We start from the raw sequence: 14,633 nt of genomic DNA, 5'->3' as shown, positions 1-14,633 counted from the left end.
AGTGTAATCCTGTTCACCGCATGCTACTCCATGTGTCCTCACCACAATGCATTACACTCAAATGTTGTTGGATAATGAGGCTCATCAACCAGAAGGAGCTTTTATTACATATTCAGAAAAGCTAGCACTGTACAAACGGAAAGTTAGAGGTCGAGTGTGTCAGATTTAGGGGTCTCTATTTCCAGAATATGGCAGAAATGAAATCTAATAAGCATACAGTTGTTTGTGTGTAAATACTTGAAAATAACGGTTGACACTGCGGGTAAATTCCGCAGCCACCATAGTTAAGACTGAGAGGGTGAAGCAAGGGGGTTGCAGTCAACGACCACACTGCTAGATGTCACTAAATCTGTCACAATTCATCAGAGGGTGTTAAGTTAAGAGGTGTTAAGAAACACGCTCCAACCTGAGGTTAGCAATGGTTTGAATTCGGGGTGACTTGTATCTATGTCTGTGCCTGTTACTAGCCTCTTCTCCCACAAAGAACAAGAAACCAAGCTCAGTGGGGATTCTAGAAATATTAAAAGAATAACATATGATCATACTGTGGAGCAGAAGATCCTAACCGCCCTGAGCTGAAGGTTTTTGAAAACACCGGCAATCTGGTCTTTTGTTAGCTTTTCAAGGGCTGTTTGATCACGTGGAAGGTAAACTCACCACTCATTTGAATTGACTTGCTTTATGTTACCCAACTACATTAGTATGTAATACATGCACTGTTTCCACATATACCCTTCTGGTAATTTGTGCACAATTATGATGATTTTATATCGATTTAATTAAGCTAAACAATAAACTGCAGAAGGCATGCATTCAGCTTTGTGTTTAGGAGCTGTCTAAGCAATGTTGCAAGATACTACTCGAACACGGTTGCTACTTTTTCACTCTTCTAATTAAGGAAAGTTGTACAAAACCAAAACCTCAACACAGTAAGAGTATGCTAATGGTAGTTTTCTTAATTTAACCAAGCACCTGCAATGCTGTATCTTCTGAACTTGAGATGAAACAAGCATCCGCTTACAGCTGCTGTCCACTGATTTTTCTTTGGTCTGTTTTCCTCAATCATCACTAAATTGGTAAATTAAGCCGAAGTGTAAAACACATGTAATTTACATTTTAGGCAAGTGTAACACCACAATAAAATGGTGAAATTTAATTTCAGGCTTCAAAGAAAGGAAAAGAAAAAGGTTGTATAAAACCTATTTAATTACAGGAATAAGATAATTATAATGGCTTGGTTTCTTGGCTTGGCTACATGTGTATTTTTCGAGTTTTTTTCCGAGCTACGACAGAATAATACCGGTGTTATCTGCCGCGCCTCCCCCATGACATGACCAGCAGTCATTTTTTTAGTGATCAATTCCTTTAAAATACATTTGAACTGTTTACAACATGCTATACTGCTGTTAAACGAAACGATGTATATAATAGGACTTTGAAGAAGAAGTGGTGACTATGACCACGCTTTATTTGACCATAAATATCACATGTACTTTCACATATTACACAGCAACAGCCTGTCACTTCCTCTTCACTGTAAACAATGGCTGGAGTTGTCACAATGCACCCTCGGGTGTCAAACGTACCTTATCTTTTTAGTTCATCATTCAAGGTTAGCTGACTGAGCCCCGGGGAACACTTCAGATGTCTCCAGCGCAAAGAGTTGTGACATTGACATAGGAGTCACAGCAGAGTCACGTCTCCTACATTTGACAAGGTTGTGATGAGGCTGCCGTCATGTTAGGGGAAAAGGCGGGACGTGCAGCTAGTTGTCAATGCAAAGCATGAAGAAGTGTTCTGTTTGCAGATTGTACACTTAGAAAGAAACTCAACAATCTATCTAAATACCCACAGGCTTGAGGAAGACACATACACACTGCAGCAAACACACACACAATAAAACACCCACGTACGCTTGCTCACCGGCTGCCCACACTACTGCGTGGAAGTAGTGTCTGTGCGCGTGCATGTATGGTTTCTCTGAAGCAGAAATGCTCTTCTAAGCCACCGATAGTCAGGGCCTGGCGTCTAATTAACTTACTGCCTTCAGAGGATGTGTGTGTCCCTAAATCCAAGGCAAATGATGACCACTGGGGATAAGTGAGGAAGGGAGAAGGAGAACAGGAGAAAGGGGGGCGCAGTGATGCAAAGAAAGAGGGTGCGGAGTACAACTGTATTACAGTGCATATAAAGGCAGTGTGCAAGAACAGAGCTAGGTTTGTACTTCAAATGTAGAACAGGTATCCCACCAAATATATAAATAAATAAATAGATAGAGAGATAAAAGATGATCTTTTCACTGGATATGGTGACCATGGTTTCTGTGTAGCAGCAGCCACATGTGGAGAAAATAGTGGGTGAGGTCCTGCTCCTCCACAGGCTGAATTCTCCATAGCTATTGCAGACATAGAAACCTGCGGCAAACATTTTTGGAAGAACGCCACTATGCGAATGCTGCACACTATGCAAACACCTAATGGGTATTTTCTGTACTGAAATTCCCTGCGATGCCACATATTAGAGTATATGCTAACAGTCTCAAGAGTAAGGCAAGACAAGTGTTAGTATGACTGCAAAGATCTGCGTGAGACCGAAAAACAAAGTCACTAAGGCACAGAAGACACAGAGAGGCAGGGGCATGGGCGGGGGGGCAGTGAATTAGTCTTTAATTAGACTGGACACAGAGTGCTGTCTGCATGTATCACACAGGCTAGGCCTAAAGGGAGGAGTATGAAGGGAAAGTCACTTTCAAGCTCCACTAATATAATGGAGGCCCTCGTGGGACCAAGCAGAAGGTAGATATATATTTTTTGTGGGGGGGGTACTTATCTTGGTGTGTGCATGTGAGTGTCCATCTCATATAGAGTGTCTCTGTGTCCAACCTGTTTCAAGGTTGGCTCAAACAGCTGAAGTCATCACGGTAGACAATGAGGTTAATGTGTGACTTTTTGCCATTATCATCCTCAGCAACAGCACAGCCGCTCCCAGACAGAGCCTCTTGCTAAGCCTGGTGTCATATCAGTCTTGTGTGGCTAAGCAGGCTGTGCAGTGAGTTGTGAAATTGAAATGCAGCCCTGGTTATTAGACAAACAGCCCATCACCCGTACTGCTAGTTCACTGTCAATACCCACTGTAGCGTCGGCTAACAACACAACTCATTTGTTGATTAAGAAGAGCTGCGCATGTTGTGTACGCTTATGTGTGCGTGAGCACTGATGCAAGTTTATGGGTTTGTGTGTGTGTGTGCTTGGGAGCCATCAGTGTATACATCACAGAGGCATGAGGATGACATATTAATCCTTAGCAGAAGTACAAGTGAAAGCATGACTTCTGGTTAAAATATTACAATCCATTAACCTGTAGAGAGATATACAAATGTGAATTTACAGTATACTGTAGTTTGTATACACAGCTGAGGGGTTTCACCTGTGCCAATAACAGTGGTATGCTCCAGTTAAAAATATGATCAAACTTTTGATCTTTGATTCTTAAGCATTGTTCCATGTCATACCCATTCTAGGTCTACATACTACAACAAACTCAGTTCAGAACTGAGTTCCTTGAGTTTAATCCTGTATAGCACATAACATTCTAGCATTGAGCTTGAGTCTGCCCAAAGGTTTCTGCCTGTTAAAAGGAAGTTTTTCCTCACCACCGTCGCCAAGTGCTTGCTCATAGCAGAACTGTTGGGTCATGAAAAGTGTCATGAGATAACTTGTTATGATATGGCGCTATATAAATAAAATTGAATAACTCATACAGTGTACTGACAAAAGGCACTGTTGGACAATTTTTTTCTTGTGTGGTAAAGATGACAAGCGAGCCGAGTTTGAGAATTCCCTAACTTATTGTGTCCGTGTTTGACCACATTTATTTTGATTGGAAGCTGACCAGCTTGTAGGGTAGGATAAGGTCATCTACCTTAAATGAAGTCGGCAAACTGCCAGAGGCAAAATGTTAATCATGATGATCTGGAGATATACCGGCGGGCCCGGTAATGTTTCACAGTAATTACTGACAATACTGAGCCTCGCTGCAGGCTGAGCTGAAAACAGCTTTGTGCTTGCAGAGTTAGTATCTCCTCTTACAAACAAACACACTTTGTTAGGGCCCGAACCAAATCTACAGTAGTGGAGTAACTGAGCAGCCTCTCAGAGAGGCGCGCACACGCACACAACAAAAAACAATACAAGGGAGGCATGCTTGGTGATACAGCGATCGCCACAATGCTAACCTAATTGTCATATTTCTGTGGCTTTATTTAATACCAGTTTACGTAACTTGCCTTTCGTAAGGAAGAACCCCATGCAGGGGTCACTGGAGGTAAAGAGATTAAACTGCTGCACAGGTGTCCTCAGTAGACACACACACTCAATAATTCAGGACAAACAGCTGTCAAAGCAACAACAGATGTTCAGGCTGTGTCTTTGAGTGGATAAGTAATCGATGCATTGCAGACTGACAATTTTACGAAGTCGTTTTCAATTTTAAATTTGTATTCATGTTAACCCTGGATCTGTGGAATTAAGCAGTGAGGACATTCAATGAGTTACACTTCCATTTGTTTAAATACTTTTATCATAATGATTTAGTGTTTTTGGGACTGTGTCAAAAACAAGGTTTTGTTGTACGGAAGTTATTGTTTCCAAAAGCATCCTCCCCAACCCGCCCCTGTTGAATATGTGATCATCACGTCACCCCTTAGAACAACTTTCCTGAACACAGATGATTGATACTGACACTTACAGTATTAGTCACCCCGATGTTGTCATATGTCCACCATATATTCTTAACAAATCATACCTTTTGTGTGACTGACTTTTACCACAACCAAGTGACCAAAAAAAACTTACTTTGATTTAACACAATGCACACATTACCATAAACTTCCTACCTAGGAGAACTGATGAGGTTTCTTGTGTGGAAAGCAAAGCAAAGCTACACAGAGACTTCATTTGCTATTTGCTTGATTACTACTAAGTTACACACCGCATTGCCTTTTTCCTCCCACCCAAAATTAAGGTACAGGCTGTTGGTTTTGTTTTCAAAGGGTGTAATATGACCTACACACCCGTAAAATATTTCCATCTATAAAGCTGACAAGAGATTTCTGTCTCTGTTTCTCTCTCTGTGTGTAGAATCATAGTGTATTTAAAGACTTCCATCTAGGCTGTTGTATTTGTAATCAATGATCAAGTTCATGGTGACTATAGTGAAAGAGAGTCTTAGAGTTAAAATTCACTCTTTGAAATAACTAATATGATATAGAACTAATATATCCTGATATTGGTAGCCATTTTGTTTATATTGATTTCGAAAATTGATACTTGGAAGTTGACCTTGGTGGAAATGTTAGTCCGGGCTCATAACTCATAACTTGTATTTGCTATGGGTTTCACATGACCTTTTAAATGTTGATTTCCCCGTTCCATTTGATCTAAAGCCTGAAGAAAAATGATCTACTCCTCTATAATCTAATATTGAGAAGATAACTTCTCACCAGCTCCGTGCTTCTTTTTTTTACTGCACACCATATGGCCTGACTCATGTTGTTAAATTCATCATTGACTAGTCTCTAGAGGGAAAAGTAGCATTTAGCTAAAGGGTTTCCAATACATATATGCTCTTGTGTTCTGGTTCTTGTCCAGTCTCTGAACCCTTAGAGCTCATAAGTCTACATTCACTTCCAAATGTCAGTGAAAATATTGATCAGATATGAAAGTTTAAAAACAAGTTCAGCTTCACTGTCTGCTTACATTGTACATTTCTTTTCCACCTACACTTGTTGACTTATTCAGCCATTTAGTTTTTTATTTAGAGGCTTCATTAGGAATAAACTGGAGTCACAGATGGGCACTAGCTGTTGTGTGTGTCGGGGGGTTGGGGAAGCGCCATTTGTTTCAATGCAGTTTTGACAAGTCACCCTTATTTGTTTAATAGTTTAAAAGTTGTCAGATACACAATGCCAAATCCTCGTAGCCTCATACCAAACTCTCCGCTTGTCTGTATACAGCCATGTTTTCCAGCTCCTCTGTGGGCAGCTACACAGTTTTTCCATACAGAGTTCAAGAGGTTAAAAGCCTTTAGCAACAAGCGTTGCTCATTAAAACTCTGACTGAATGCCTTATTAGTGATGCAGCATGCTGGATTAGTTATTGCCTCTGTCAACATTGGCATTTTCTCAAATTTGACATAAACTTAGGTTGCTGTTACTTTGTGTTCTGTGTGTGTGTGTGTGTGTTTCTTCCTAAGCTGTCACTCTTACCCTTTGTAGCTTCTTAAGGGTTACTATTGTTTTGCTTCAATGCTTTCCCAATTAGAAATTTCCGATAGACCGCGGTGTCTGCTGCTAATATTAATGTTGGAAAGAGTACTGTTAATGTGCTATTTCCATGACATATGGTGCTTCCAGCTTTGTCTTTTCACCAGCCAGTGATCAACTTAACAAGGTGGCCATTTGTATGGGGTGCACACCTTTCCCATTGCACCCCCCCCTCTGACCAATTGGTATGAGTTGCTCAGGCAGTGACAAGAATCTAAACACAGCGCCATCCAATATCGTGTAGGTAATTGTGTTTCTTTGAATGTATGGGCGTGTTGGAGGCACTGGGAACTGAATCCTTGTCTCTATGGTGTCAAAAATTTAAAGGCATCACTGGGAGGGTGAAGAAAAAGAAAAAAAAAAGTAATTGTCTTGTCTTGTCTGTGTACTGTCATATAGAGATCATCAATAAATCAGCATCTCCCTGAAGAAATCATACTTTCCTTTTATGTCAAGGATGATGTTTCTCTTTTTTACAGAAAAAGAGGCCATCTCAGTGCTGCAGCACTGGCTTCAATGTAATGATGGGCGCATGCATGTGCACACACACGCACACCCACACTAAACTGCTACATTACTTTATTGCCAGCAATGACATTAACATATTAAGTAAAGCAGTTTACAATGGATAATTCTTCAGGCAATTTTCCAAGGATTCTCATACAATTAAAAAGAATCCATATAAAGCAACATTGGGCACCTTTCCAAATAAACCCGGCATTGTCATTTTCTCTCTGCTTTATTGACACTAATCTGTAATAAATTGTGCAAGCGTGTGTTTTTATTACATTTGATGTATGTTTCTCTTTACGTAGTCACTTCACATTCTAAAACAACTATAATCTAATTCTTACACACTGTGTTATACTCTATGCTTATGTGACTGCTGCTTATAAAATCGTCTTCTCTGGGATATTTTCACCACATTTCAAGATGGAGTTAATGAGCCAAGTCCAACCAATGTTCACCAGAGCTATGTGAGGAGAAAATCCACACTGTATTTCACGTGAATTATTTTATGTTGCTGGGGTAAAAAGTAGACACGCGGTGATTATCATTGTAACAGAGAATGCAAAATTATGCGAGAAACTTTGCGGCTGTTGGCTAGTGGTCCTCACCTAGTTATTGATGATTTCATCATCTTTCCCTGAATCAGCAGCCATGGCAAGTTTGCTAACCTGCAAGCAACTGATTTCTGAAAGAGTGGATATTTGGCCTTTTGGCCTGGTGGGGGTTCCTGTTGGCGACATATAGAGCAGAGGCTGCAGACACAACTTCAGACTGACTGGCTTTAGTCGTGTGTCTTTCTGCTAAGTAACAGGCTGTTAGATCTATAACCAGTACATTTCTTTTCATGGTTCTGTGTCGTGATCGTTTTATCACCCAGCTCTAGATTAATCATCGAGTCCCTTTTCATAGGACTTGCAGTAGTACCATGCATGGATCCATAATGGATAACTGTTATTAAAAGTTTACCCTTCTCATCCTACAAGAATCTACTATGCAGTTTAAAAAGTGTTACCCTCGTACTGATCCCACTATTTAAAGGAGATTGTATTTTGGGAATAAGTGCCATAATGTTGACATTGTCGCTCGTGTAATACAATGTATGCTCTGTGGGTAAGTGCAGATTGACGATAGAGGGGCTCACTTTGCTGAAGTGAAGGCCATGCTCAAACTAATATGGCTTATTATGTACTTTGCCTGTCTTGCAGTCAGCTTCCCGTTGGCTAAGAAGCCCGCCATTCAGGAGCACACGAACCTATCGTTAGTGTCAGTTTACTTGACATTTCCTTTGTGTCTCGGTTGAGCCCGGGGACTGAACAGCTCTCCACTGTGGTAATAGTCACCTGCCAGACACCCACAGCAGGAGAGAAAAGAAAGTGTGAGACCGGGTAAAAATGAACAAGGAAAAAGAAGAAGAAAGAGTGCAAATCAGAGAGGGAGAGAGAGAAAAGGCTGGTGTGGAGTCATGAGGTTGCTGCCATGGTGTCTGATATTGTGGTTACAAAATGGATTGTTGCCAAGGCGACAGACAATTAAAGGCAACTTTTTTTTATATCCCCATTAAGTCTTATCCCTTACTGCCTCAAATTATCCTCAAGAACATGAGTGTGTGAAACAGGACAGACAGAACTGACTCGCTGAAATGCTGGATGGAGACGACGGTTAGTGAGGGAGTCCAAAAGATCAAAGCAAAGCCATTCTGCCCCTGACCCATAATGCTGACATGCCTTGTTTCTGGGGTCATGTCAGGGTTATTTGACCCGACTTACAGTACCAGACTATCGGTGAAGAACAGATTTAGTATGCAAATCATGTTTGATTCTGTTCTTACCAGCTCTATGGAAAGATTTTTCTTTTTTTTTTTGCCACCTGCACGCTCCTCCGCACGACCTTCAAACAGTGTCAATCACAGCAGCGGCATAAGGGATTAAATTAAAATGAACCGTGCACTCTTAAAATGTGACCTGCAGCTACATTTAAAGGTGGAGGAGCAAAAAGAATCTAATAATCATAAAGCGTCTTTATGCCAAGGGCTCTTAAAATGCATGTCCTTCAGCTGCAAACTTAGTCATGGTTTGGAATAAAGTCTATGGACACCTTGTAGGCACAATTTGTGCTAATAAAGTTTAGTGGATGATCTGACAGACAGCAGGTATATACACATTGTACTGGGAATTTTTACTGTGCAGTGCATTGAAAATCAGTGAGTATGTGTTTGAACTAGATTTGGACATATATTCTTTAAAACTTTTCTAGAAGAATAGCCCTACAATCTGCCTGGTGATTTAAAAAAAAAAAAACACCTTCTGAATGAGCTCTTTATCTGTATCATCTACAGGAAATGTCAGGCTCTCCTATTTGAAAAGTGTTAAGTGTAAGGCTGAAAGGAAGAAAAAATACAAAAGACAGGGCAATGAGGCCAACATGAATAACTTTTGCTCTCATACATTACCTCACTGTAGACAGCTCATTTGATATTGACATCCTTGGTTCTTTGGCAGGATCCCTCAGAACAAAAGAAACACTGTGAATGATGTGATGGCACATTTACTATGGTTCAACAAGGGCCTCTAAAATGGGGAGGGATGGTCAATGCAATAACGAACATTTGGCCTCCAGCAAATGAGGTGTGCAGACAGCAAATTATAGTTCCTTCATTACATGATTGCAATCAGTCCACGGATCGATCCATACAGTAATCACCAGCTACGGAGAGAAAGCCGAGTGGAGGGGAGATGGGGACAATGCTCTTCTAGTTCAGGCTTGTGTCACTGGTTCTGTAAGGGACTGGAGGAAGAGATCCATCAACATATACACAGATAGTGCCAGGGCTGGACATGGAATAATAATAAAAAAAAGGTTTTGAAGATAATTGTGCAAGTTATGTATTAAAAAAGAAACACAATTTCTAAGTATAAACAGCCCTGTGAACACTAGTTTCTAACAGTATATAGATCCTGTAATTTTTGACAGTAATTATGTAGCATGCATACCTTTCTGGTGACATTCAGCTATTGCTATTTTTGGAGTGACCCTGCCAGGCCTCGCGCAGTGCCAGTAAACAGCAGGTTTTGGGAGCGAATCATTGGCTTTCGATCGAGCTCAGAATAGCACATATGTTTTTGTTAAGGACAGCTGACAGTTCAGATTTATGCATAAGGGACACAAAGAAGGTACAATCCGTGAGGAGTGAGAGGCAGGGAGGGGGCACATAGATCTGAGCGATCGATCAATCATCCCCGCCGCCAGAGTTTCTTTGCACCCCCACCACCACTCTTTGACACTGGAACTCGCCCCACTTTTCAAAAATCTGCATTGCCTCGTTCTCTCCTCCTGAAGCTCAGTGTGCTGCCTGGCTTCCCTGGGTCCTTGTCTTCTTTCCTTCTTGCTTTTGTTCTTTCTTTCTTCTCTCTGTCTTCATTTAATTCTGAATGAAATTAAAACAGCTGGCAAACCAAGAGACATATATGTTGTTTGTGTGTGTGTGCTAGAGCTCTTTAGCAGTTTGTATATTCATGTGTGTGTTTAGTTATGTGATGGGTTTTTTTCAAAGCCTGTGTGCATGTGCAAGTTCTTTAACACAGCCCGAACGTATAATAAGCAAACACACGTTTTCCCAGCAGTTCACAGGCTTTCGCCTTTGCCTCATAGCTAACACAGGACACTAGCCACTGTCTGTAGACCCAGCAGGCCTGATTGGTTCATGAAGCAGCATCAAAGCTTTCAAATGCCCCGCACATTTCCCCCTGCTCTCTCTCTCATCTCACTGTTGAATCGTTTCTCCAAAGCTGTCGGATACTCTCTCTGCGGGGTGGATGGCACTCGTCTGAAGCTAATAGAGGGTGACTGTATATGCACATGTGGGTGTGTTTTTACTTGTGTGTGTGTGTGTGAGAGAGAGAACAACGAGGTAATGTGATGTGAAGAGTGGATTTGCCAGCATGTGGTCATCTAGATTATGGATGTTTTCACATGCGCACACACACACACTTGTCTTCTTCCATTCTCTCTTTTCTAATTCCCCCTAAAACTACCTAATTACTCCCAATATGTAATCCAATCGGCCAAAAAGCAGTATGTTAAGGTTCATTATGCGTTGACTAATGCACCACACAAGTTTGGATGGAACTATTCATGCAGCTCATCTTATTAAACCTGCTCTCTCTCTCTCTCTGTCTAAGCTGAATCCAATTTAATAACACATGCTGCACTGCACTTTTATTACTGTAATATCCAACAAAGACAAGCCTAAAATGGCACTTTCGGGGCAGCATTGACAAACACAGATTGTATTTGTGTTCTCGTGACATTTTATCACCATTTGTGGTGCTGTGTTTTTTTCCAGAGTGGAGACATTTGTTATAAATATCCATAGATCATAATTCATGACATTGCAGTGGCAGGAAAGCCAGATAGAATACTTCTTCACACATCCTTGAGCTCACACTTGCGTGTGACCATAGTAGAATAGTCAGGGCTAGATGGGTTACAGTAGTGTGCGTGATGTTCGAAGTCAATGACATTGATTCCGCTTGGGTTGGAATTCCATCCTCTTCCTCCGTCTCTCTTTCCCCTCACGCTTACACTGTGAAGTTCACAATGACGAAGCGCTGCCTCGAGAACATTGAAGACCAGGGGTTACAGAGGGGGAAACCTTTTGACCTGACGACTGCAGCAAAGTCCTTAGCTGTTGCTGGTGGCATGATTGTGACAGGGGTGGAAGTGGACTTTGAGGTTATTGAATCCATTTTGTGTTCAGTATAAAGGCAAAGGAGAGAAAGGAAGTGAGTTCTTCTGGATTTAGTCGACTAAGTTGGATCAGGAATACTTTAAAAATAAGGCGGTGTGATATTGTACTGATTCCTGAGCTGAAATGTTTTGGAGTTTTTTTCTTCCTGAAGAAATCAGATGTCAGCAAGTGTGAAGCACTTTAAGAGCTGGTAGGGGGTTTGGGGTTTATGTTAAGAAATGTCAAAAATAGCTGTGCTTCCACTGCCACTGCAGGGGTGCTTAAACCCTCATCTATCCCAGCCAGCAAAAGTCTGCACCTTTTTGTCTTTTGTACTTGCATCGCTAAATTTCCGAAGCCACTAAACTTCCGAATGTGACGCACGCGAGAAGCAGCCTGTAGTGCAAGTGCTATGAAAGGCTCCTGAAGCCGGGTGGGCTGGTGATAAACAGCAGCTTGCCTCATTACATCTGCTTAGTCGTGAAGCAATTGTTGGTTAGGTTGCTCTGCCTAGATGCATGGAGTATCATTTCTGACCCCTAAAAATACCCAGTACTAAAGGTCTGTCCACTGGAAGCAATGAAACCAAATACCAGAGGAACTCAACGTTTAATTAATAATAAAGACGCTATTACGGGTGGCTAAGTTTCAAATGAGTCATTTCTGTAATGTAGTCAGGGCCTTCTGTGAGGTTAATTGAGACCTTGACAGCACTTAAGTCTCTGCGTGCTGCGTGCTTGTGTGTCTTGTCTTACCTCTGGCTACAGTGTCGGCTCCTGGGCTTTATGGAAAGAGATTTGATCTGAGTGAAAAGCGTACGCTCTGAGTGTGTGTGTGTGTGTGTGTGTGCATGCAATCACGATGAGAGCACGAGATAGAGATGTACAGTAGATGTAAGAGGAGAAACAGATGTATAGGGACAAGCAAATATTCAGTGGAGCTCAAGTGTTCTCAAGAAAGGAAAGAAAAGAGTCATTCTTTATATTAGTTTATAAGTCCTGAAGGCTGGAGGATCACATTCCTCCTAGGAGAACGGGAAGAGGGCTTTTCTAGTGATCTGCAGTGTGAGGGAAGATTTCTGACTCAAGCATACAGGAAATACAGAACATTACTTAATCCAACTGGTAACATGAGAGGGATCACTGTAAATGTATAACACAGCAATGTACTACTGGCTTGTCAATATTGTAATTTGCTACCACTGGCCCTAAAGTCTAAACAAAACAAACAAAAATCATATGAGCGTGTTATATTAAATAGCTTCGTTGGCATTGTCTGACTTGATGCAACTGTGAACTCGACCCCCGGTCCTCTCCGGCTTTATCTCCTCCTCTCAGCCTTCTATTTATTAAGCGGACATAAACAAAAGAGTTTTTTTGTTTTGTTTTGTTTGCAGCCACTGTCTCTCCGTCGCATGCGGCTCCATCTCACTGAGCTCATGGAAGCAATCACAAGCTGTTTGTTGCTTACCGTTAACAGCCCACACTTTGGGAGGAGGTCCAACTTTAATACATAATTGAAAATGGTTGCTGTGGTCCATTTGGTACGCTTTTGTTCTTCCTCCATCAGCAACGCACGCACCACCAGGAGGCTGCTCTTGGGGGATTTGCTTTTTGTTTTGTTTTTTTCTCAATGTCATTTTTCCCCTCCATCTCTTTCTCTCTCTCCTTTGATGCCTTCTCCCGATGACAATTCACACTTGAGTTGAGATTGCTCTAAATTTCGATTTCAGCCAAAATGCTCTTTTAAGTAGCTGTCTCTGTCTGGATGCCGTTCGTCCTTCATTTCCTTGTTTTTTTTCCCCCACACGCATAAAATGTTTTCTTTTATGTGAGTGCATGCACCCATATTATGTTAGCTGTGCCTGTCTTAAAGTGAGCTCTATCGCCACCTTTATTGTTCCAAAAGTATAACAGTTAGTATGTCACTTGACAGAGCACTCTCTGTGCCTCTCACTATGGCTGTTATCCTTTTTATAAACGACTTTTGAAGCAGCAATAATTCTTTAACTTGGGTCTTAATGAAATACTGTAATCAACTTTGCCTTATGAAGTCTACCACATTTTGAACTGCCCGTGGTCATATATTGGTACGGAGCACACAGCTATCAAATGGACACACTATTATCCATCAGCGCTCTCCTCTTCCCACCTAAGATTGCTCCTATGTCAAACTGGCTCGCTCATGAGATTTGGCTTTCAATCTGTCCGCCAGCAGACCACCCTCTCTGGCCAGCCCTAGCCTCTCTCCCCAGGGAAATGCACCGAGGTCTTGCAGCCATTTTGCTGTAATGGAACTTCAGGATAAACTAGATTTGATGATCCACCCATACGGGGGGGCCTCTTGGCGGTTTGGGTTTGCCCCCTCCTCTCTTTCCTGTTTCAGCCCTGAACCTCATTACCTGAGGCTGATTCTTCAATCTGGCCTCCCCGGGGAGATAGAGGTGAGGAGGGGCAAACGAACACAGGAAGTAGAGTGTCACTTCAGATCATGGTTCATGTCGTGAAACCAGTTGATTTGTATAACCGCTGAGCGGGGAAGACTTCTCGAGATCGTGCTGTTATTGGCAGTGTTGTGTGTGTGTCTTTCTTGTTTGTTTATAGTTGTATCTGTGTTAAGATTGAACCATACAATTGCTGTCTGTCAATGAAATGAGGACGGATGTGTTCCAACAGTCGATGAAAGTTTAAAATGTACCAATACAATGTACCAAATGTAAATATAATTCTAGATAATAATATAGAGGGATACTAATGCCCTGCCACTGGCTCCAGTGTCCACACTGACTTGTGGAATTGAGGTGTCATTGTTGTGAGTGTTGCTGCTGCAGTCCTTTCTGTTGTGACAGCTGCAGGTGTTTGTTCAGTTCCTGACAGATGCACACTGCGTCCTCCCCTGCTGCTGTTAGGCTGCAGTCTGACATGTGTCCATTTACAAACTGGCTGTTTTGACTGCCAGCGTGTGAACGAAGCTCAGTGCAGTGGAAGGAGGCCGTGTGCTGTTGATGGACTGACAGGCATAAGCAAAGTTGTCAACACCTTTACCCTCTCTTTCTGTCTCTTTCTCCTCCTATTT

At 41.8% G+C, this 14,633-nt stretch overlaps 1 protein-coding gene across 13 annotated transcripts in view; it reads left to right on the top strand.

Moving 5' to 3' along the window:
- Window positions 1–14,633, top strand: part of nrxn2b (neurexin 2b) — a 592,065-nt gene that overhangs the window by 229,136 nt on the left and 348,296 nt on the right. The gene's annotated exons all lie outside the window — the stretch shown is intronic.

This window comes from Larimichthys crocea, chromosome XIV (assembly GCF_000972845.2).
Source record: "Larimichthys crocea isolate SSNF chromosome XIV, L_crocea_2.0, whole genome shotgun sequence".
Taxonomy (NCBI): domain Eukaryota; kingdom Metazoa; phylum Chordata; class Actinopteri; family Sciaenidae; genus Larimichthys; species Larimichthys crocea.
The sequence above is the reverse complement of the archived record's forward strand: the minus strand, read 5'-3'. Positions and strand labels throughout refer to the sequence as shown.